A 23,953-nucleotide genomic window follows, 5' to 3' on the forward strand; every position below is an offset into this window, starting at 1 on the left:
GATGTTCTTTTTCTTTTTGTGTGTGTGTGTGATACACGGGCCTCTCACTGTTGTGGCCTCTCCCGTTGTGGAGCACAGGCTCCGGACGCGCAGGCTCAGCAGCCATGGCTCACGGGCCCAGCCGCTCCGCGGCATGTGGGATCTTCCTGGACTGGGGCACAAACCCATGTCCCCTGCATCGGCAGGCAGACTCTCAACCACTGCGCCACCAGGGAAGCCCTGTTGTTCTTTTTAAGTTCATCTGAAGGTGCAGATCTTTTTGGCAGATTTTTCTACTTTTCTCATGTGTTCTGTTTTCTTCTGTACTGGATTTTGTGGGCTTTTTGCCTGCTGTGGAATTATTTTTGTCTTTTATTTGCATTAACATTGCGATGTTATTTCTTTTCATCTTATTCATGCATAATGTGGGGATGGTATTTTACTTTTTTAAAAATTTAAATTAACATGTAGTAAAATTCACTTTTTTTGGTATACAGCTCTGAGTTTTAATGCACAGAACATTACAATCACCACCAAAATCAAGATACAGAATGGTTCCATCATTCCAGAAAAATTCCCTCATTCTATCCCTTTGTATTCACACCCCGCCCCCTCCCCTTTAGCCCCCTGGCAACCACTGATCTATTTTGTGTTTTCTAGAATGTCATAGCATGTTGCCTTTTGAATTTGGCTTCTTTTACTTAGCATCATGCATTTGATATTCATCCATGTCACTGTAGGTAGCAGTAGTTCATTTCTTTTCATTGCTGAGTAATATTCCATTGTATGGATGTTCTATGGTTTGTTTATCCATTCCCCAGTTCAACAAATATTTGGATTGTTTCCAGTTTTTGACAATTACAGATAAAGCCACTGTGTAGAAAAGAGTTAACATAACAGATCTGAGATTGCTATCCCTGGAAAGCCTGTTTGCAGGGTTGGCTCTTGGCTATTGTCTGGAACTCAGATTTCAAGAGTGTTCCCACCATTCTCTAACTGATAAGTGTGGTTTATGTGCCTAAGCTGTTTATGCTAAATACATTCATTCCTTCTGGAAGTATGGAATTTTGGTACGTACTATAAGCTATGGTGACTGTATGACTAGCCCCCCAATAAAACCTATACTCCTAGGCTCAGGGAAGTTTCACTGGTAGGTAGTACTTCACATACACTGTTGTAATTAATTGCTGGAAGGATTAAGTGCATCCTGCTGGGAGAGGACTCTTGGAAGCTTTCTTCAGGTTTCCAGTTTTACCCCATGTGCCTTTTTCCTTGGCTGGTTTTGCTTTGTTTCCTTTCTCTGTATTAAATCTTAATTGTAAGTATGACTATATGCTGAATCCCGTGAGTTCCTCAAGTAAATCATTGAACCTAGGCATTGTCATGGGGACCTCCCACATAACCATTATAAACATTCACACACAGGTTTTCTTGTGAATGTGGTTTTCATTTTGCTTGAGCATATATCTAGGGGTGAGATTGCTGGGTCTTATGGTAAGTATATGTTTTAGCTTTATTAAAAACTGCCAAATTGTTCTTATACCATTTGCAAATGCAAATTTTACCATTTTGCATTTCCACTGGCAATGCATGAGAGTTCGAGTTGCTCCTCATCCTTGTCAGCATTTGGTATTATCAGGGTTTTTTTTTTATTCTTATTCTAATAAGATGTAATGGCATCTCATTGTGGTTTCAATTTGCATTTTTATGTACTTCTCATATCTGTATCATCTTCAGTGACATGTGTGTTCTAATCTTTTGCTTACTTTTTATTGGGTTGTTTTTTGTTGTTGAGTTTTAAGAGTTCTTTACATATTCTGGGTACAAGTTGTTGGATGTGTGATAAATGATTTGCAAATATTTTCTCCCAGTCAGTAGCTTGTCTTTTCATTCTCTTAACAGTGTCTTTCAAAGAATAATTTAAAAAATTTTAAACAAAATTCTGTTTATTAATTTTTTTTGGTATGGATTGTAGTTTTAGTGCCATACATAATGTCTTTGCCTAATCCAAAGTTACAAAGATTTCTCCTGTGTTTTCTTCTAAAACTTTCATAGTTTTACATTTTATATTTAGGTCTTTGATTTGTTTTTAGTTAATTTTTTTTTTTTTTTTTTTTCTGTACGTGGGCCTCTCACTGTTGTGGCCTCTCCCGCTGCAGAGCACAGGCTCTGGACATGCAGGCTCAGCGGCCATGGCTCACGGGCCCAGCCGCTCCGTGGCATGTGGGATCTTCCCGGACCCGGGCATGAACCCGCGTCCCCTGCATCGGCAGGTGGACTCTCAACCACTGAGCCACCAGGGAAGCCCTTTAGTTAATTTTTGTGTGAGGTGGTGGTATGTGTCAAGGTTCATTTTGTTGCATATGGATCTCAGGTGGTTCCAGCACCACTTGTTGATAAGACTATCCTTTCTCCATTGAATTGCTTTTACATCTTTGTCAAAATTCAGTGTGTGTATGTGTGTACTCATATATAAATTAATTTATTTGTGGACTCTCTCTTCTATTCCATTGATGTATGTATCTATCCTTTCATGAAAAACCATACTGTCTTGAAATCAGGTAGTGTGAATTCTCCAAATTTTTTCTTTTTCAAAAAAATTTTTTTTTATCTATTCTTGTTCCTTTGCTTTTCCATGTAAATTTTACAATTAATTTGTCAATATTTACAAAAAATCCTACTGGGATTTTGACTGAAATTGCACTGAATCTATAGCTCAATTTGTAAAAATTGACATCTTAACAATATTGAGTCTTTCAATCCATGAACATAGTATATCGCTCCATCTATTTAGGTCTTTTATTTTTTTCATGTGTTTTGTAGTTTCAGCATGCAGAGCCTGGGAACTGTTTTGAAGCCCTCTGTTTTGTAATAGTATGTGTGTGTTCTCCCTAACTCCTTTCCTATCTATCGAGACCTTTTCAGTTTTTCTCTGGAAACTATACTTGGAGCTAAAACATTGCATTTAATCTACTTCTCTTTACTTGGTGGCATTGGTGTGTGTGTGTGTGTGTGTGTGTGTGTGTGTGTGTGTGTGTGTGTTTTGATTAGACTACAGCTTTTGCTTTAGAGCTGAACTCTGCTCTGTGTTAACTTGTGTTAAAGTTCTATACTAGTGTTCTTTCCATCTAGATTAGGAAACACCCTTTTCTCATGGGGGCATATGCTCAGGTTTTGAATTGTGAATCTTCCTCAATTTGGGGCCCTAGAGCTATGTTTTCAACATTTAAAGTCTGCCATGGTTGTTCTCCAGGGGTATTTGTATCTCCCCAGGCAAAAAAATGATAAGGGTTCCTGTGGGTTTGGGCCCCAGTATTGACAGTTGATGAAAATGGGAGTGGCGAGTTAGAGAGGAGCAGTTCACTCTGATTTTATTGTAGGTTTACAGAATTTTAATTGTTTTCTCTTTTACTTCTAGCTTGCTAAATAAGACTTTGTTGATAGAAGTAAATAGCTCTAAGTAGTTATGACCATTGAGTTTTTCCTTTTGGCTTTTCTTCTAACCTAGGGGGACCAAAATGGCAATCTCTGATAATTCCTCCCTCTTCTGCAGAAATTCTGCAGTCCTGCAGTGGTTATAGGGGTTTCTAGTCTCAGTAGTTGTGTGCATTTCTTTATAACACTGATCATCACACTTCTTTACATGCTGATACCAATAAAATGTTATTTTTGTGACTGCCAGTGGCTTATTTATTAAGTAGTGAATCTTAATGACATGTTACAGTTTCTTGGGTGGGGCAAAAATAGTGATTTTTAATGTTGAGGATAAGATAAAAGGATTTCTAAAGACTGAATTGTAGTACAAATGGCTTAATAGTCGAGTTTGACTCTTTCCTAGCACTTGATGATTTTGTTCATTTGTTTAGAGAAAGAAATTAATGACATACTAGTGGATATATTAACAGAACATGTGTATGTTTGTGTATAGCAATAGAATTTGAAGATACACTTTGAAGTCCAAATGCAGGTAAAGAGTAGATTAGCAATCCATTTGTCACTGTTTCCCCAATTCAAGCATTTAGCTGTCAGCTTTTGTGGGGGTGCATGGATTTAGTTTCTGAGTTCTTAAAGTGTTCATGTCCCATTTTTGGTTATGAAATCAATTTTGCAGGTTGTAATGGACATTAAAAATAATGATACAGAATTACAACTATCAGAGGGCACCATATTATAACGGTAAGCCATTTTATGAAACTTTCAGTTATACACATAAACGCATACATGATTAGTTGTTCTCAATCATATTTCTTGCTATGGATCACTATCAAAAAGGTCACTGATTTAGTCTATTTGTCAGATGGAGAAATAGGTCCAGTGAGATTAAACCACTTGCCCCAGGCCATGTCTATTCCAATAGTGTCTTAATATAAAACATGATTATTACATTCAAAATCCTTTTTTGTGTAATTGAAAATAATGATGAAATTGTCAAGAGATATATGAGTACAGACAGATAGCCTCACAGGGTTTCATATCAGAGTCCTTGCTCCAGGTTAACATTAACTAATTCAACAGTTCCCTATTGAATACAATTCATAGTTAAAAATCTTATCAAACCGTTCAGAATTTTCAATATTGTCCACAAAAAGCATCATTAACTTTGTCATATATCCCATCAGTCTAATAGTCCTGTCAGAAAGTGAAAAGAAATTGTTATCTTGCTGTTAACTTACCAGCAATACTGTTTTTGTTTTTAGAACAAGCTTTGTTTTCTATTATTTTCCAGGGGTGAGTAAAATTAAACTTACTAGCTTATACTTTTTGAATCTTCCCTACACATACACACCTGTTAAAAAAAAAAAAAGACTTATTTTCTCATCTACCGTCCTCTGACTCTTCTCATTTTGAGCTTGTTCATTATTCTTGCCAAGATTCATCTCTTGGACTTCTGTTCTCTCTTTAGGTTTGTACATCCCTATCTGATGTTTGTTGTTAGGGTATATATATTTACCAGGGGCTAGTGGAATAGGACATTCTGTATTCTCTGTCATCTATTAATATTATATTATTATCCTGAGTATAGACTTGAATTTTCTCTGTTAATTTTCTTGGCTTGAGCATGATTTTTAAAAGGGTTGTGTTGTCATATCTAGCATTTGAAACAAAACAAACAAATAAAAACGTCAGCCTTAACATTGCAGACATTTTTTTAAAGGTTTTTGTTTATTTTTGCAATTTTACTTGATTATACACCAGTCTTCTCACTTTTGAAATTTGGGCTTTTGAGAAAACTCCTTTAGGTAGAGAGAGACTTTTTTTTATCCCCTCCACCCCCAACTTAGTTTCTTTTCTCATTGCACTCATTCATAATAGCGTAGTCAGGACTTCATCATTTTTAATTCCTGTGCTATATTGCTTCTTGATTTGCCAACCCATCATGCAACAATTGTCATTTATGCCTGTTATGTAATAGGTACTTTGTAAATCTTTTTACTTGGCATTTTTTGTTCTTTCTTTATACCATTTTCTTTTTCTCTGTTTCTTCTTTTTTTGCGTTGTGGAGCACAGGTTCTGGACGCACAGGCTCAGCGGCCATGGCTCACGGGCCCAGCCGCTCCGCGGCATGTGGGATCTTCCCGGACCGGGGCACGAACCCGTGTACCCTGCATCGGCAGGCCGACTCTCAACCACTGTGCCACCAGGGAAGCCCGGATAATTATTTTTTTAAGAGTCAAGGTGAGACCTAAATCCATTCAGCCATTCATCCAAAAGCAACAGTTGCTTAAAATTTTTGTTTTTCCAGCCTATTGAAAATATACTACTGTCTTCTAGTTTCCACTGTTGCTCCTTTGAAGGTAATCTGTAGTCTACCCCTACCCTCGATCTGCCTTGGGGATTTTTCTCATTGTCTTTCAAAATTATTGGTGGGAAATTCCTGAGGGTTCCTTTCTTCGGAGAGAATTTGAACTTAATTCTTAGTGGCATTAGAGTCTTTGCCACTTGAGGGACACTTAACTTTTTGGTCTGAAGTTTCTCAGACTATCCTGATGATTTGAATTTGGGCTGCAAATCTGCCCCAGGGCTGGTCAGTGCTTACAACTTACAGATTCATTTCTTTCTGTTTATTTTCTTCCCTCCTTTTCTGCTGAATGCCAAGGCAACCTCACCACAGTGTGGTGTGAAGGATTTTGTATCTGGTTTATTCATTTCCTAAGAAGGTGTGTAGTGTTTTGGCATCTTGACTTAATATTTTTGGGTATCTTCTTTTAGACTTTCCACGTTGGACTGATCCTAGGCTTTGTCTTCTGTTCCCCTTGCATCATGAGGTGATCAAAACCGCTCTTCAGATGCTTTGGGATTAGGAAATGCTCTTAGGGTAAAAGCTGATTATGTGTTCTACTTAGCTTCTAGTTTGTTAATTTTTATTGTCTTGTCAGCTCTTAGCTGCTTTAAGAAGATGTGTTTTTATATATATTAACCAATATTTTTATTTGTTTTTAATGGGAATGTTGATCTAAATAATTAGGCCATTACTTGGAATTGAAACCCACTTATTTTTGTGTGTGTGACCCAAATATATGTAGCATCTGTACTTATTTTGCCCTTTTCATTTTTGATATTGCTTATTTGTGTCTTCTCCCTTTTTGTTGTGATGAATTGATCAGAGGTTGATTAATTTTATCATCTTCAGAGAACCAACTTTTGTTCTTACTGATCGTCTTTCTCTGTTGTAGATTTGTTTTCAATTTCATTAATGGCTCCTGTTACTTTTATTTCTTCCTTCTGATATCTTTTTCTTACTCTAACTTCTTGAGATGCATACTTAGGCTAATAATATTTAGCCTTTTTTCCCTAATAAAAGCATTTAGGTGTGTAAATATACCTTTAGTATTATTTATTTATAATATTTATATATTTCAAGCCTGTAAAGTTTTTCTAATTATCTTTTTAGTATTAATTTTTAGCTTAAATACACCAAGGTCAGAGAATATGCTCTGCATTGTTTAATTACATGAAATTTGTTTAGACTTTTTTAATGTCCCAGTATATTGTCAGTTTTTAAAAAATGTTCCATGTTCATACTGTTCTTCCAGCAGTAGTAGTCCACTACTGTGATTGCATGGAGTATTTTTTTTTCTCATTTGGTCAAAGTTGTTAATGTGTTGTCCAAATCTTCTGTAATCATTTTTGGTCTGCTTGTTTATCTCAGTTATTATCAGAAGAGTATTAAAATCTCCCCCAATTTATTTATTTATGTATTTTTTATGTATTTTATGTATTTTTTATGTATTTTTATTTAAAAAAAACTTTTTTAATTGGGGTATAGTTGTTTTACAATGTTGTGTTAGTTTCTACTGTACAGTGAAGTAGAGTACCCTGTGCTATACAGCAGGTTCTCATTAGTTAACTATTTTATACATATTAGTGTATATATGTTAGTACCAGTCTCCCAGTTCATCCCACCCCCGCTTGATGTCCATACATTTGTTCTCTACATCTGTGTCTCTATTTCTGCCTTGCAAACCGGTTCATCTGTACCATTTTTTTAGATTCCACAAATATGCATTAATATACGATATTTGTTTTTCTCTTTCTGACTTACTTCACTCTGTATGACAGTGTCTAGGTCCATCCACGTCTCTACAAATTACCCAATTTTGTTCCTTTGATGGCTGAGTAATATTCCACTATATATATGTACCACATCTTCTTTATCCATTCGTCTGTCAATGGACATTTAGGTTGCTTCCGTGACCTGGCTATTGTAAATAGCGCTGCAACGAACATTGGGGTGCATGTGTCTTTTTGAATTATGGTTTTCTCTGGGTATATGCCCAGTAGTGGGATTGCTGGGTCATATGGTAATTCTATTTTTAGTTTTTTAAGGAACTTCCATACTCTTCTCCATAGTGTCTGTATCAATTTACCTTCCCACCAACAGTGCAAGAGTGTTTCCCTTTCTCCAGCATTCATTGTTTGTACATTTTCTGATGATGCCCCTTCTAACTGGTGTGAGGTGATACCTCATTGTAGTTTTGAAAATCTCCCCCAGTTTAATCGTGCTTCTCTCTGAAGTTCTGTCACTTTTTACTTTATACATTGTGAGATTATTATAATAGATATATGTCCTCCTGATTAATCGATGCTTTTAGTTTTTATCATTATGAAGTGTGATGAGTGTATGTGTAAAATTTATATATATATATATATTTATATAATATTTTCCTGGTGAATTGAAGTGTTATGAATGGTGCCAAGTATTTTTCCTTAAAGTTAATTATTTGATAATTGATACGGCTATGGCAGGTTTCTTTGGTATTTTTATGGTGAACTTTTGTTTCAGTTTTTCTGGAAACTTTGTTTTAGATGTCTCTTGTAAACAGTATATATTTGTTTTTTTGGTTAATTGGTCTGACAGTTTTTATTTTTTAATTGAAGCCTATTTATATTTGTTATAATTGCCTATGTGTTTGTATTTATGTCTACCATCTTATTTTGTGTTTTCTTTTTGTTCTACTTGTTTTATTTATCTTTGCTTCTTTTAAATTTAATTAATTGTTTTAAATTTTATTCATTTCTTTGTACAAGCTTGGGAATTATACATTATTTTAACTATTATTCTAGCATTTACCCTAGAAATTACTGCAACTATACTGATCAATGTCTAAAGTTAATCAATGACTTTGTCCATATATTGGATCATACCTTAAAACACTTAAACTTTTAAACTCCAGTTAGTTTCCTCCTGACATATATTCTAATTCTCTCTGGTTTTTGTTTGTGTATTTGATTTTAAAAAAGCCAAAATGCATTATTTTTATTGTTTTATAAAACTAGTGTTTATTTACCTACATATTTACTACCTTCTGTGTTTTTTATTCTTCCTAGCACCTCAAATATTCCACTTGGAATCACTTTTATCTCAGATATATCTTTTAGAATTATCTGTAGTGCTAGTGGCAAACTCTCTCAAGCTTTGTTTGAATACTGTGTTTCTCTCCTTACACTGGGTACAGAATTCTAGATTGACAGTATTTTTTCTCAGCATATTGGAGATAATAGTTATAGTCAGCCACCATTTCCACTGTTACTTTTTTGAGGGTAATATGTTGTTCCTTTTTGTCTAATTTTAAATCTTCTCTTTCTGTGATATATTTTTCAGTTTTTCAGTGATGAATATAGGTGTGAGTTTCTTTACATTTATTCCTCTTGGATTTGTAAGGCTCTTTGAACCTGAGAGTTGGTATCTTTCATCAGTTCTGATAATTTTTCAGCTGTTACCTTTTCAAATATTGCCCTTACTTCATCTTCCTTTCTCCTTTTGGAACCCTATTTGTACATGTGTTAGATATTTTCACTGTGTTCTTAAGGTCTTCTCCATAATTTTCATCTCTTTGTCTCTCAGTATTTCATTTTATAAAATTTCTTTATGTCAGCTTTACATTTCATAAGATCTCTTTTTAACTGCATCATTATGTTTTATTTCAATTAGTTTTTAATAGAAGTTTTCCTTGGTTCCTTTTCAAACATGCCATTTCTTACTCCCTAAACTTTTTGTCTTGTTTTTGTTTTTTGCTTGTTTGCCTGCTTTTATTTATACTTTTTTACTTTAAGCATATTAATTAAATTATATTTTATCTGCTTTCAAAACGTATCCAAACTCAGACCATGTTACATACCTCCATATTAACTACCTTGGCCCAAGACACTACATAGAATATTGCAATAGTTTCCTTTTAGACTTTGCTGGTTCTGCGTTTCCTCCCATTTAACCTATTATGATTCTTTGTGACCATAAGGTTAGTCTTCTAGTGACTTACTTCTCAGAGTAAAAGACAACATCCTTACAGTAGTTTATAAGATATTATGTGAACTGGAACTTGATAACTTGCTAACCTAATCTTTTACTACTCTGCATTTCACTCTGTGTGCTGCAGTCATACTGGCCTTTTGAGTATTCTTTTTACAATATTAGGCATATTCCCCATCTGGACTGTACATTTGCTGTTCCCTCTGCACAGAATATCCTTCTACCAGCATGGCTTACTCCCTCACTTGCCTTCAGGTCTCTGCACAAATGTTTCATTGTCACTGAGGATTTACCTGACAGTCTTATATAAAACAGCAATCTCCATTCTTTTATTCCCTAAAATCCCTATTCCCCCTTGAACCTTGTATTATTCACTTATTACCATTTGACTGATTTCTTTTTTGTTTCTTTATTATTCTGCCACCATCCCTCCCCCACTAGAATGTAAGCTATACAGTAGTAAGAATGTCTTTTTTAAAAAAGTCACAGCTGTGTCCCTAATGTTTAGTACAGTCCCCGGTGCCTAGTAGGTTCTCAATAAATACTTGTTGAATAAATAAATGATTATATAGCATTGTTGAAGCCACTGTCAATATGGTGAGTAGGTACCATCATTTTGGGAAAGTCACAAATCATATTACATTAGAATACTGTGGTTTACCTTCTATGACTTTTTAGATTTCTTCTTCTTTTATTATTATTGTTATTTTTGGTGTACTTATTTGGTTACGATTGGAGAAAGCTTCTGGCAAACTTGAGATAATTGTGTTTAATTTAGGTCATGGATCAGAAAAATAAGTATAATTTTCAGCGTTTTTTAATAAATATTTTCAGAAAAGAAATTTTTTAGGCTATCTGACTATAAAAACCCATTATATGTAGCTCTCTAAAACAGTTTGCTGTTTACAAATGTTTAATAGATTTTATTTAATTACATGTAAGTCCCCTAGAGCCCCAAAATAAATCTCCTACCTGATTTTGCCTGTCCTTTTGAGGTTACAATGCAGTGCGCTCTAAAAATAGACAAAGATTAGTAGGAGGCCTAGATTACAAATACTTCAATGTGATTTTTGAAATGAGGACAGCATAAGTTACATATACTTGTACTAGTGTAATTCAATTCCAGAAGGTATATGATACTTGTATTAAAGATCATCTTACATTCCTAACACAAAGTGAAATGCTGTGCTATTAAAAGACCTATATCAAACATCATCTGTGTGAAACTTCATGACCCTCCCTTGACAGATTTAACTCCTCCGTATTTTCTTAGTACCATAAACTTTGATCATACAGTTTAATAAGAAATTGTTTATTTTTATACCTTATTTTCATTAAATTTGGGAGGCCTTCAGGATGGGAGTTCTGTGTTTTTTATCTCAAGAAAATGCCCAAATGTTGATTTAAAGAACGAATGAATGAAAATGCTTCAGATATACTTTTCTATATTATGTCACTGGTTATTAGTATTAAAAAACTATAAAAATGGTGTGGACCATACCACCAATGGACCATAAAGATAGTAAAAGTTAATACATGCCTAAATATGATTTTTTACCTAAGTAAAATAATGTACTTCACACAGTTAGTTCATTAAGTACATTTCTGTTGTTGCTCTTTTTTCATCTACTTAGATTATGTTTTGTCATATAATTATGTAATATCTGTATGGTCAGGGAACATTTTTTATTTTCAGATGTGCAAACACATGCAATTGGAGTTTGTTTGTGGTCCATGGCAGGTCCAGACACTCTTGTTTGGAATTTAAGAAATGTCTCTTTCTCTCTCTTTCTCTGTCATTGGAAACTGCATGACACAATAGACCAGTTGGATTTAATTGATATCTACAGGACATTACATCCAAAAAACAGCCCAGAATACACATTCTTTTCAAGCAGTCATGGAATGGTCTCTAGGATAGACAACATACTAGGTCACAAAACAAGCCTCAGCAAATTTAAAAGGATAGAAATTATTTCAAGCGTCTTTTCTGACCACAGTTGTATGAAACTAGAAATCAACGACAGAAAGAAAAACAGGAAAAGAATTAACACATGGAGACTAAACAACATGCTACTGAAAAACCAATGGGTCAACAATGTGATCAAAGAAGAAATTAGAAAATACCTTAAGACAAATGAAAATGAAAACACAGCCTTACAAAATCTATGGTATACAGCAAAAGCTGTTTTAAGAGGGAAGTTCATAGGGATACAGACCTTGCTCAAGAAACAAGAAAAATCTCAAACAACCTAACCTACCACCTAAAATAATTAGAAAAAGAACAGACAAAACCCAAAGTCAGCAGAAGGAAGGAAATAATAAAGATCAGAAAGAAAATAAATACAATAGACATAAAAATAGAAAATATCAATAAAATCAAGAGCTGTTTTTTTGAAAAGATAAACAAAATTGACAACCTCTAACCATGCTCACCAAGAAGAAAAGAGACTCAAATAAACAAAATAAGAAATAAAAGAGGAGAAATAGCAACAGATACCACGGAAATACAAAAAGATCATAAGAGAGTACTATGAAAAGTTATATGCCAGCAAATTGGACAACCTAGACAAAATGGAGAAGCTTCTAGAAACGTACAGCCTGCCAAAACTGAGTCAAGAAGAAATAGATGAATTGAATAGACGATCACTAGAAGTGAAATAGAATCTGTAATTTAAAAAACTCCCTCCAAATCAAAGTCAAGGTCCAGACAGCTTCACTGGGGAATTCTACCAAACATACAAAGAAGAACTTACACCTATCCTGCTCAGATTATTACAAAAAATTGAAGAGGAGGGAACACTCCCAAATTCATTCTATGAAGCCACCATCACCCTGATACCAAAACCAGACAAAGACACTACAAAAAAAGAAAATTACAGGCCAAAGTCCTTCATGAATATAGATGGGAAAATCCTCAACAAAATATTAGCAAACCAAATCCAACAATACATACATACCATCATCAAGTTGGATTCGTTCCAGAGTCACAAGGATGGCACAGCATACCCAAATCAATCAATGTGATACACCACATTAACAAAAGGAAACACAAAAACCACATGAGCATCTTAATAGGTGCAGAAAAAGCATTTGACCAAGTTCAGTGTCCATTTATGATAAAAATTCTCACCAAAGTGGGTATAGAGGGAACATATCTCAACATAATAAAAGACATTTATGACACATCCACAGCTGACGTAATCCTCAATGGTGGAAAACTGAAAGACTTCCCACTGAATTCAGGAATAAGATGAGGATGCCCACCCTCACCACTTTTATTCCACATAGTATTGGAAGTCCTAACCACAGCAGTCAAACAAGAAAAAGATATAAAAGATATCCAGATTGGAAGGGAAGAGGTAAAACTGTCAGTATTTGCAGATGGCATGATATTCTATGTGGAGAACCCTAAAGTCTCCACACAAAAACTATTAGAACTAATAAATGAATTCAGCAAGATAGCAATATATAATATTAATATACAGGAATCCATTGTATTTTTTTACACTAACGATGAAATATCAGAAAAAGAATGTAAAAAGAATCCTGTTTAAAATAACATTAAAAAAAATAAAATACCTAGGAGTAAACCTAACCAATGAGGTGAAAGACCTATACACTGAAAACAATAAAACATTGATAAAGGAAATTGAAGATGATTCAAAGAAATGGAAAGCTATCCCATGCTCTTGAAAGGATTAATATTGTTAAAACGGCCGTACTATCCAAAGCAATCTATGAATTTAATGCAATTCCTATCAAAATACCCATGACATTTTTCACAGAACTAGAACAAATGATCCTAGAATTTTTATGGAACCACAGTGACCTAGAATTGCCAAAGCAATCCTGAGGAAAAAGAACAAAGCTGGAGGCATAACCCTCCCAGACTTCAGACTATACTACAAAGCGACAGTAATCAAAACAGCATGGTTTTGGCACAAAAACAGATATATGAATCAATGGGACAGAATAGAGAGCCCAGAAATAAACCCACACACCTACAGTCAATTAATCTATGACAAAGGAGGCAAGAATATACAATGGAGACAAGACAGTCTCTTCAGTAAGTGGTGCTGGGAAGGCCAGACAGCTGCATGTAAATCAGTGAAATTAGAACACTTCCTCACACCATATACAAAAATAAGCTCAAAGTGGCTTAAAGACCTAACTATATGATATGACACCATAAAACTCCTAGAAGAGAATATAGGCAAAACATTCTCTGAGATAAAGCATAACTATATTTTCTTAGATCAGTCTCCCAAGACAAAAGAAATCAAACAAACAAACAAACAAAAAAACACATGGGGCCGAATCAAACATAAAAGCTTTTGCACCGCATAGGAAACCATCAACAAAATGAGAAGACAAAGTATGGACTGGGAGGAGATATTTGCAAATGATGTGACTGACAAAGGGTTAATATTTAAAATATACAAATAGCTCATACAACTCAATATTGAAAAAACAATCAATGTAATCAGAAAGTGGGTAGAAGACCTGAATAGAAATTGTTCCAAAGAAGACATACAGATGGCCAACAGGAACATGAAAAGATGCTCAACATCACTAATTATTAGAGAAATGCAAATCAAAACCACAATGAGGTGTTACCTCACAGAGGGCAGAATGGCTATCTTCAAATGCTGGAGAAGGTGTGGAGAAAAGGGAACCCTCCTACACTGTTGGTGGGAATGCAAATTGGTGCAGCCACTATGGACAACAGTATGGAGGTTACTTAAAAAGCTAAAAATAGAGCTACCATATAATCCAACAATCCCACTCCTGGACATATATCCAGAAAAGGCAAAAACTCTAATTCGAAAATATATGTGCACCCTAGTGTTCATAGCAACATGGTTTACAATAGCCAAGACATGGAAACAACTGAAGTGCCCATTAACAGATGACTGGTTTAAGAAGATGTGATATACGTATACATACGTATGTATATGTATATGTATACATATGTATGTATATGTATACATATGTATGTATATGTATACACACACACACACACACAATGGAATATTTACTCAGTCATAAAAAAAGAATGAAGTGTTGTCATTTGGACCTAGAAGTATTATACTTAGTGAAGTAATTCAGACGGAGAAGGACAAATATTATATGGTATCATATGTGGGATCTAAAAAATAATACAAATGAATACAAAACAGAAACAGACTCACAGATCTAGAAAACAAATTTACGGTTACCAAAGGGAAAAGGGAGGGGGGAGGGATAAATTAGGAGTATGGGGATAACAGATACAGACTACTATATATAAACTAGATAAGCAACAAGGATTTACTATATAGCACATAGGATTATGTTCAATATCTTGTAATAACCTAAATGGAAAATAATCTAGGAAAAAAATATATCTGAATCACTTTGCTATATACCTAAAACTAACACAATATTGTAAAACAACTATACTTAATTTTAAAAAAGAGACATTTCAGAAGGATTCCAGTCAGTGGCTAGTAGATCCTCCTGGCTAGACTAAAGAGCTGAAAAATCTTAAGGCTGTTGTCCGATAGAACTTTAACATTCTGCGCAAATTGGAGAGAGGCCTGTCTAGAGGAGAATCGAGGGTGTGACCTCTCTTGAATGGAGAGGACTAAAGTCAGACTCATAGGAAATTCATTGTTTTAAAGAGAGTTCTACTGGTGGAAGCACCACAGTGTGAACTGAGATGGCTCTAGTTACACAAAGACTTCTGGGGGCCCAAGTTTCTTTGAGTAGGAACAGAGTGAGAAAGCCAATCAGCTGCCACAAGGGCCATTTCTCATGGAAATGCAAAGACCCCTCCAAGGGCAGAGCTCTGAAGAACAAAGGACTGCAGTCTGTTCTACTTAGTAAAGCACACTTTCCTGACTTTTCTCTTCCCTGTCTCCTCACTGTGCTCCCTGAGATGACCGTCAAGTAAATTTCCCACTTTCAAGTTCTTGTCTCAGGGTCTGATTTTGGAAAATCAGACTATGATGCCAGGCATCCTTGTTTTGTCCTCAACTATAGTGGAAACTCCACTAGTGTTTTCCCACTACGTATGATGCTGGATAACTCTGGAGAGAAGGGTTGAGTGACCAAGACCTGGCAAGAAGACATATGTATAGGGATAAGCTGAGGAGGATGAGGAGTCCCAAGAATAAGATAGATTTGAGGGCCAGCAGAGGGTCATGGCCAGTGAGAAAGTTGGGGTAGGGAATAGCACTAGTGCTTTAGGGTGGAGATGTCTAATATTCAACTTTTAATTGTTACCTGTCTTGTAGTGTCATTTCCTACCACTACCCTAAACTTTCAATAAGAGCCTGCTGTCCATTAAAAAAAACGGTGGTGAAAGATAGGTATGAAGTGTCCAACTATTTTTTTATCACTGTTTTTATTATAGATTAGTTGTTGAATTCCATCAAGTTCCTTTTATGAACATCGTGACTCATCCATTCTTCTCCAGAATGATCATTATGAATAAAGCTACTGTGAACATTTTTGTATATGTCTCCCATTAAACATGTCCACACATTTTGGGGATATATATACATAGAAGTGGCATTGCTGGGTTATAAAGTGGGCATTTCTTCACTGTTAGTAGACACTGCCAGTTTTCCCAAGTGGTTATATCATTCACATTCCCACCAGCAGTCCATGGGAGTCTGAGATTACCTATGTTGTTGTCAACACTTGTTATTGTTAGTTTTTTTATTTTCAGTCATTCTGATAGATGTGAAGTGTTATTTCATTATAGCTTTAATTTTCACTTCATGATCACCAAAGAAGTTGAGCATTTTTTCATGTGGTTAGTAGTCATTAGATACTGTCTTTCGGGAAGTGCCTGTTCAGCTCCCGTGTCCGTTTTTCCATTGTGTTAATATTTGGCTCACTGATTTATAAAATTTCGTTAAACACATTTTTAAAACAACTTAAATATGGGGGTTAAGATGGGCTGAAGTAAAAGCATGGGAAAAGATATACCAGGCAAAGGCTAACAGAAAGCTGGTATTGCTTTAGTAATATCAGATAAAGTAAAGTTTAAAGCAAGAAGCGTAATTGTTAGAGATAAAGAGGGATGTTTCACAGTCATTAAAATGGACAGTCCTCCAGAAAGATATAGCAATTCTAAATTTGTATGTGTAAAATATAGCCTCAAAATACAGAAAGCCAAAGCTGATAGAACTAAAAGGAGAAACAGACAAATTCAAAGTCACAGAGAAATATTAATACACTTCTTTCAGTAACTAATGGAACAAGCAGGCCAAATATCAGTAGTGTTATAAAGGATTGGAACAATATGATTAACAACTTTGACTTAATTCACATATGTAGAGCATTTTATCCAACACCTACAGTGTACATATTCTTTTCAAGGGCACATCGAAAGGTTAACAAAATTAATTGTATCCTGGGTCATAAAGCAAGTCTCATATTTCACAACATTGAAGTAACAGAGAATATGTTCTCTAATCACAATGAAATAAGCTCAGAATTAATAAAAAGATAATTAGAAAAGCCCCAAATACTGATAGTTAAGCAATATTCTTATAAATAATAAAGAAGAAATCACAGTGGAATTTTTAAATATTTTGAACTAAATGACAATGACATACCAAAATTTGTGGAATACAGCTAAAGACATTTATGGCCCTAAAAGCATCAAGTTGAAAAGAAGAAAGACTGAAAAATCTGAAACATAAGCATTCTTTTCCAAGAAGTTGAAAAAAAAATCAGAAAAAGTAAACTGCAAGAAAGTGAAAGGAAGGAAATAATAAATATGAACCAAAATTAAAACTGAAACAAACAAAATTAAAATTAAAACAACTATACTTAAAACAAACAGAATAAAACAAAAAAAATCCCCAAAGCTCTTTGTCCTGTATTTTCCCATTTCAGTAAATAGAAATTTTATCCTATCATGTGCTCTGAATTTGGAATCAACCTTGACTGCTCTCTTTCTCTCACACCTCACATTTATGAGGTGATCCTATAGATGGGGGGTCCCCAACTCCCAGTCCGCAGACCAGTACAGGTCCGTGGCCTGTTAGGAGCTGGGCCACACAGCAGGAAGTGAGTGGCGAGCGAGCATGCCGCTCCCCATTGCTTGCATTACCGCCTGAATCATCCCCCACCAACCCCCGTGGAAAAATTGTCTTCCATGAAACTGGTCCCTGGTGCCATAAAGGTTGGGGACCGCTGCTATAGGTTATACCTTAAAAATATATCCAGAATCCAGTCACTTCTCATTCCCTTTGTTGATTACAGCCTGACCTAAGCCATCATTATCTCTTACCTGGATAACTGCTGTAATTTCTTAATTGATCTCTGTATTCCCTCTCTTAGCCCAGTTCTTCATATGATAGTCAGAATTACCCTGTAGAAGCTTCATGTCACTCTTGCTCTCTTATCTTTCCAGTCCCTTTCCATTTCTCTTGGCATAAAAGCCAAAGAAAGCCCTTACAATTACCAAGGAGACCCTGAATAATTTGCTCACCTTGCCTTATTTTTTGCCTTCTTCCTGTCCCTCCCTGAGCTTCAACCATACTGGCCATCTTGCTGTTCTTCAGACATGCTATTGAATCTCTAGGCTGTCACACTTGCTGTTCGTTTTCCCAAATATCCACTTGGCTTACCTCACTTCAGAACTCTGCTAAGTATCACCTTATTAATGAAATCTTCTCAATCAACCCATAAAACAGCAATCCCCTTCCCCCATACTTGGCACTCCCTACTTTTTTTCTGTAATATATGCCTGGCACCTAGTAGACGCTCAAGTGTTTATTTGTTAAATGAATAAATTCATGGATGGAACTATTCAAGTGGTTACTACCGGAAGTGATGTGAAAGTAATATCTATGTAGGGAAAACCTTCGCAAACCTGTTTATTTCAGGATACAATGCTCTGATTCTTCTGTTTTTTTGTTGTATCTTGAAATAAGTTTAGGCTTACAGAAGAGTTGCAAAAATAATGCAGAGAGAGGGCTTCCCTGGTGGTGCAGTGGTTAAGAATCCGCCTGCCAATGCAGGGGACACGGGTTCAATCCCTGGTCAGGGAAGATCCCATATGCCGTGGAGTAACTAAGCCCGTGCACTACAACTACTGAGCCTGCACTCTAGAGCCTGTGAGCCACAGCTACTGAGCCTGCGTACCACAACTGCTGAGCCCATGTGCCACAACCACTGAAGCCCATGCACATAGAGCCTGTGCTCCACAACAAGAGAAGCCACCGCCATGAGAAGCCCATGCACTGCAGTGAAGAGTAACCCCTGCTCGCTGCAACTAGAGAAAGCCCGCATGCAGCAGTGGAGACCCAACACAGCGAAAAAATAATAATACAGAGAGTTACCGTATACCCTTCACCCAGCACCTCTTAATGTTAATACCTTATATAATCATAATACAATTATCAAAAGTAAGAAATTAGCATTGGTGCAATGCTGTTAACGAAAGTACAGACTTTATTTGAATTTCGCTGATTTTTCCACTAGTAGTTTTTCTGTCCTAGAGTCCAGTCTAGAATTCCCTATTTCATTTAGTCATCATGTCCCCTTAATTTCTTCTGGCCGGTAACAATATCTCAGTCTTTCCTTATCTTTCAAGACCTTAAGACTTTTAAAAGTACTAGTCAGGCATTTTGTAGGATCTCCCTCAATTTGGACTTATCTGATGTTTTCTCATGATTAGATCAAGGTTTTGCATTTTTGAAAAATACCACAGAAGTGATATGGCCTTGTATCAGGGGAGACATGGTATCAGTGTGTCTTGTTACTGGTGATATTACCTTTGATCATGTGGTTAAAATAGTGTCTTCTGGGTTTCTCCACTGTAAAATTACTATTTTTTTCCTTTGTAATTAATAAATATTTTGGAAGAGATATTTTGATAAATATTCTTTTTCTTGTGATACTTTCAGATATTAATTTTAGTATTCATCAGTGGATCTTGCTTGAAGCAATTATTATGTGCTATTCCAATCATGATTTTTTTCATTCCTTCTATATTTATTAGTTGGAATTCTTCTGTAATGAAGACTTATTCCTTCTCCCCCCATTTATTTATTCAATAATTTATTTATAAAAGTGTGGGTTTGTGAGTATTTGTTTTATTCTTTGGGTTATAATCTATTACTGTTACTGTTTATTTTGTTTAAATTGGTCCAGCTTTGACATCCATCTTATTTTTAGACATGCACCCATCTTATTTCTCTTGAGCACTTCCTTACTTTCTGGCACCATGAGATGCTCCAGCTCATCTTGTATTTTTCTTGCTCTGCCCGGAAATCAGCCACTGCTCTGTGGAATCCTGGTTCTTCTAATTGGAGAAGGATATTTAGAAACCAAGATCTGGATACTGTTTCATCTTTTATAGCCTTTTTTTGTGTCCTGGCACTCTTTTTTTTCTTCTTCTTTTTTCATAGTCCTACCACCATGAAAACCTCTGAAAAACTTGACTTATATCTAGAGGAAAGTTAACATTATTAGAAGAGAATTTTCTGATAGGAGTATCAGAAAACCAATATGTGTAACTCTGTCATTTGCTTTTGTACATGTGTTGAACAGATTTTATTTAGTTCTATTTTAATCCTCTAAAGCCTAGAAGTAGATTTTAAATATGATTTTTGGCCTATCCTCACAGTGTTACAATGTAATCGTTTCTAAAAATACACATGGGGTAGTAAAAGTCTTAGATTTCAAGTACTTTGTGATTTGGGGATTAGGCAGGCATAAATTACATAGCCTTATACTAGTGTAAATTAACCTCAGAAGTTAAAATATATTTCAAGTAAAGACTGACTTAAATTGTTATCACAAAGTGCTGTGATAGATAATAAAGATCCAGGTCAGTCATACCTGTAAAATTTTAGAGCTCTTCCTCAGCATAATTACCTTCCTTCTACATGTCCTTTAACAATAGGGACTTCAGTAATACAATATATTAATTACTAGTAATGAATTTGCACATCTTATTCTCATTGAACTTAGAGGCTCCAAGGACTGGAATTCTGGATGTATTTATTTATTATTTATTTTTATTTTTGGCTGAGTTGGGGTCTTCATTGTCGCGCACGGGCTCTCTCTAGTTGTGGCGAGCGGGGGCCACTCTTCGTTGCAGTGCATGGGCCTCTCATTGCAGTGGCCTCTCCTGCTGCGGAGCACAGGTTCCAGGCGTGCGGGCTTCAGCAGTTGTGGTTCACAGGCTCAGTAGTTGTGGCTCGCAGGCTCCAGAGCGCAGGCCCAGCAGTTGTGGCTCACGGGCCCAGTTGCTCCGCGGCATGTGGGATCTTCCCAGACTAGGGCTCGAACCCGTGTCCCCTGCATTGGCAGGCGGATTCTCAACCACTGCGCCACCAGGGAAGCCCTGGATTTATTTTTTTGTGTCCTATTTAGATGCCCAGATGTTGGTTTATGAATGAAAGAATGTACCTCAGAATATGTGACTCTACATTTTATTAGATTACTAACAATTAATTCTCAAATATCTCTAAAGAGAGTAAAAGTTAATGTGAATCTAAATGAGTCTGTTTACCAAATAAGAAGAGATATGATAGTACTTTGGGTTTATTTAGTTTCATTTATGTTTCTCTAAGCATAGAACAAGTTCTGTATGTAGTTATATAGAATCTGTAAAGATGAGACGTTTCTTATTTTCAACTATGAAATTAATGGGATGTGTTTGAGGTCCATGACTAGTTCATAACTCACTTATTAATAATTAAGTAAAATTGACCCCTTTTTGTTATTGAGAACTGCATCAGACTCAGGATTCTAAAATTTCAGTTTGATTTCCATGTTATCTTCTTCTCTGCCTTTTTTTTTTGACACTTTACCATCTCACCCCCTACTCTATCCTTCTTTGTTCATTCTTGCTTCTCTGTCCCGTCAGTCTCTGCTTCTCTGTCCCATATAAGACATATAAGAGTATATGTCCCATATACTCTTGCTTCTTTCTATCATGTGTCCTTCTCTCATGTGTTATTGCATCTTTATCCCCCCTCCCTCCCTTCCTTCCATCAGTCATTCTTTCCATATTTCCTTCTAGGACTACATATCTATCCTCTGCTTCCGTATATCCAGACCTCATTCCATCCTTCCTTTTCTTATTCCTTCTCTCTCTCCAGCATTCTTTCTGTCCTATCATTCCTTCTGTTCATTCAAAGCGAAGGTCCTTTCTTCCATCAGTTCTTCTTTTCCTTTATCTAGTCTAATGACTACCATATATGTACTGATGAATTCCAATTTTATATCTTCCACCCACACACTTCTACCTTGGACTCCAGATTTAACAATCCCACTTCCTGTGCTATATTACCTGCTGAATTCCTACCCAGATACCAACTGCTCTTATCATTTTCACTATTACCACTGTTATTCATGCCACCATCATCTCTCCTCTAGAGCAGTATAGTAACCTCCTAAGTGGTCTTCCTATTTCTGCCCTTTGCCTGATACTCATTTTCTACCCAGCAGTCCAAGTGATTATTTTAAAAGTTAAGTCATGTCATGTCCCAGTCTCTGCTCAAAACCTTTCAAAGGATTCCTATCTTTTTTTTTATTATTGTTGAGGTAACATTGGTTTATAGGTTTCATGTGTAAATTATATTTTAATTTATGTGTACACTGCAGCATGCTTACCACTAATACAGTCACCGTACAGTTAACCCCCTTTACCTATTTTGCGCTTCCATCCTCTCTGGTAACCACCAATCTTATTTTTCACAGATGAAAATAGAGATCTTATTTTTTTCTTTTTTCCCCAGCTTTATTGAGATATAATTGACATGTAACTAGTCTTTTTCTGAAGGAGAGAAATTTCAAATAAGACCGTTAGACTACTGAAAAGCATTACACATAGATCTGGGAAAGCATGCTTTTGAACACGTTAGACATTTTATTTAGTTATGTGTAAATCCTTTAAAGCCTAGAAGTACATCTTGTACTTGATTTTGGCCTAACCTGGTAGAGTCACAATGCTGTGGTTTCTAAAATTAGACAAGGAGTAAGAGTTCTAGATTATACATAGCTTTGTGTGAAATCAGAGAGGCTTAAGTTACATAGATTGTATTAGTGTAAATCGATTCCAGAGATTGAGTGATCTTGGCCCTTTTAAACTCTATTATTAATTTTAATAATTTTCTGTGTATTCCTTTTTTTATATTTTGATAGTGTCAATACCCATATCATCTGTAAATAATCATGTTTTTGTTTCTTCTTTTCCCATCCTTATACCCTTTATCTCTTGATCTTCTTATTACTACACTTGTTAGTCCTACTAGTACCAGGTTGAATAGAAGCCGTGGCAGGCATCCTTGTCTTCTTCCCAATCCTAAAAGAAGTACTTTCAACATTTTACCATTAAATATGATGTTTTGTGTACTTTTTGCGAATGCCCTTTTTCACATTAAGGAGGTTACCTTCTAGTCCTGGTTTGTTGAGGCTAAAATGAAATTGAATTTTAATAGCTACACTTTCTGCATCTGTTCAGTTGGTCATGTGAAATTTCTTTATTCTATGAATGAGGTGAATACACTAACCAGTTTTTAAACATTAAACTAATCAACTTTCTGTGGATAAGCCCAACTTGATCATGATGTATATTTTTTAATGTATTGTTGTATTTGGCTTGCTAATATGGTATACTTGTGAGTGAGATTAGTTTGTGATTTTCCTTTTGTACTGTCCTTGTCTGATTTTGGTATCAAGGTAAATCTCACCTCATAAAGTGAGTTAAGGAGTGTTCCTTTTTTATCTATTCTCTGTATGAGGTTAGAATCCTCTGTAAAATTAAAACTGTCTATTTCATGAATGTTTGGTAGAATTCATCTGTACAGCTGACTGGCTCTTGTGTTTTCCATATAAGGTTTTTAACCACGAATTCAGTTTCTTTAGTAGCTATGAGACCGTTCATGTTCTTTATTTGCTCTTGAGTCAGTTTTGGTAAGTTTTAAATTTCTTCTTGAGTCAGTTTTGGTAAGGAATTTATCCATTTTATCAAAGTTTTCAAATTTATTTGCATAAAATTTTTCATACTGCCTTATTTGCCATTTAATCCCTGCAATATCTGAGATTATATCCTCTTTTTTATTCTTAATATTGCTTATTTTGTCTGCTCTCTATTTTTCCCTTAATTTACCTTGTCAGAGTTTTACAGTATTGTTTCTTCAAGTAATAAATTTTGGCTTTGTTGTTTCTATTATGTATTTGTGTTCTCTTTTCACTAATTCC

The 23,953-nt window shown here is 35.5% G+C and overlaps 1 protein-coding gene and 1 pseudogene across 4 annotated transcripts in view; one reads left to right on the forward strand and one right to left on the reverse strand.

The window, feature by feature from the left end:
* Window positions 1–23,953, forward strand: part of CRY1 (cryptochrome circadian regulator 1) — a 93,187-nt gene that overhangs the window by 23,456 nt on the left and 45,778 nt on the right. The gene's annotated exons all lie outside the window — the stretch shown is intronic.
* Window positions 1–23,953, reverse strand: part of LOC307193885 (small ribosomal subunit protein eS8-like) — a 45,301-nt pseudogene that overhangs the window by 19,440 nt on the left and 1,908 nt on the right. The gene's annotated exons all lie outside the window — the stretch shown is intronic.

The sequence above is a fragment of the Stenella coeruleoalba genome, assembly GCF_951394435.1.
Source record: "Stenella coeruleoalba genome assembly, chromosome: 11".
Lineage (NCBI taxonomy): Eukaryota > Metazoa > Chordata > Mammalia > Artiodactyla > Delphinidae > Stenella > Stenella coeruleoalba.